The sequence below is a fragment of the Palaemon carinicauda genome, chromosome 8, assembly GCF_036898095.1.
Source record: "Palaemon carinicauda isolate YSFRI2023 chromosome 8, ASM3689809v2, whole genome shotgun sequence".
Taxonomy (NCBI): domain Eukaryota; kingdom Metazoa; phylum Arthropoda; class Malacostraca; order Decapoda; family Palaemonidae; genus Palaemon; species Palaemon carinicauda.
The window spans coordinates 30,938,469-30,940,968 of NC_090732.1; positions in this window are offsets into that span (position 1 = coordinate 30,938,469).

Sequence of the window (2,500 nt, forward strand, 5' to 3'; positions counted from 1 at the left end):
TTTACTATGTCTTGATATTTGGCAAACATATCTTTAAAAAATGTTTCTTATTGTGTTATCAATAATTAAACCTTCTGATAATATTGTTTTTTATCTTGGTATGCTTTTCATAAGTGTTTTGCAATACACATAATCATTATATTCAAAGTGATAAAATTTTAAGGTACCTTTAAGTAAAGAGATTAATGTTATATCTCTAAATAGATTTAGGTGATAGAATAACTTTATTTGGACATTATATAAATCTCAAATTTTGGGTACTTATTATTTTACATTTAATGCCTTTCCCTACAAAGTATATATACAAGTACTAAGATGTAATCTTTGTTTATTCATTTCATTCGCAAACAGTAATCACGCTATTATTTCAAGATAAGTTATGTCAGCATATTTCAATGTGTATGGAATGCGTGCTCGTTAGATTTAATACCTTTCTAAAATTTCAGTTAATCCAGATAGGGATATAGATGTATTGTTTACTTAAATCATACATTAGGCTATTATTAAGATATTAGCAATTTTTCAGGAGAATATATACATGAGAGTTAAGAGAGAAGTTATACAAGAATTATTGGCTAAAAGGTATTTAAAAAAAGGGATTATGATAAACTTTTGTCGAAAATCTATACAAAAAATGATTCCACTTTTGATTTTTTCCAACAGTTATGATTAATTTTATTTGGAGACCTCTACTGACTTACTATCTAAAACATTATTATTAATACTAAAGAAACCAGAAATTCCTCCCAAATGTTTATGATAAGAATCAATCGGTTTACAAGTACCATGAATAATTTAATACTTTCTTGCTATGCTGTATTTTAGAATATAAATTTAAAGAATGCAGTATTAAAAAAAACGAGATTTATTATTATCTAGTGTCAAACAGTTTCCAAAATAGAAATAGCTTACACTGGTTTACGAAAAAAATTAATTTGGTCTGAGGCAAAAATGGGGATAGGTGTTTTTGGCTAATTTGGGTGTGCTGAATTCAAATTTATAAATAGTTTTGCTGTACCACTTCAAATTTTCTGGCTTTTGAATAGTCTCATTTTAGTATAAACAGAGAATATATGTGCACATTTGAAGAGTTAAAGCAGCTTATAACAGATAAAACAGGATAGATAAAGAACACTGATTGAATCAATATAACAGGATGACACAATTACACAATTCGTAGTCCCACAGACAGTCAAAAGTGTGTTTTTTTAGAAGATCTGATGTATTTTACTTCCGGGATGGCACGCAAGAGCATCCACCAGAAGTCTCCCATGCCGGGGTTCCATTTGCCTTGATAGTTGCTCTCCATCTTCGTAATGCCTTGGTGGAATCTTTCTCCATGCTCATCACTCACTGCTCCAAGGTTTGGTGGGAAGAAGTTGAGGTGGGAAAGGAGAAAATGAATCTTGAGTGACACTCGGCACCCTATATCCTCGTAAGATTTTGGCAACTTTTCAATACAGGCTTGGTAATCTGGCACGCGTGTGTTACCAAGGAAGGCACTACAGACTGACTTGAATGCTTCTTATGCTCTCAGTTCCTTTAAGTTAAGAAGCTCCTCAAAATCAGTATCCTTCAGCACTTCTAGGATCTGAGGTCCGACAAAGATGCCTTCTTTAAGCTTAGCAGCACTAACACCTGGGAACACAGTAGACAATTGTTGGAAGGCAGCACCATTTTTGTCCAACACCTTCACGAAATTCTTCATCAAACCAAGCTTGATGTGAAGAGGAGGAAGAAGCACCTTATTCATGTCCACCACAGGATTCGCCTTGACGCTGTGTTCGCCAGGAACAAAAGTGCTTCAAGACCCCCAGTTTTTATGCTTGTAATGCTGGGATACAGCTCGGCTATTCCAGAGACAGAGAAAACAACAGTACTTTGTGAAGCCCGCTTGCATAACCATAAGAAGACCAATGACCTTGAGGTCCCCACACAGACTCCATTGGTACTCGCTGTATTTAATAGCTTCTAAAAGAAGCTCCTTATTGTCACTGGACTCTATTAAATGGACAGAGTGTGCAATGGGAATGCTGAGATATTTATTCCCGTTGTGCAGAAACACAGCCTTGAGACTTCGCTTAATAGAGTCTATGAAAAGACGCGTCACAAGGATCTGTGGCAAACCAAGGGACGTGAACAAGCCAGGTATGTTTGTGCAGTAGCACAACTTGTTTCCCATGTCGAAAAAGGAAGCAAGGTCATTGTTCCGATTCCTAAAACTGGTGATCCTTACATCTTCCTGAACTAGGTTAAACTGTTTAAGCCGAGAAGCCAAGAGCTCGGACTGCTGTTTTGACAGATACAAATCACGAGCAAGATCATTCAGGTCTTCTTGCATAATCCAGTGTGGCTCGTTGCCACTTGTTCCTGAGTATGTAGACTCAATATCTTTCAACGATATTGACTCGGCAGAATCCTCCCTTGAAGGCATTTCTTCATTGGTGAGGAAAGAAGATCTTTATTTACTGGAGGTGTGGTACAAGAGGGTCATCTGAAT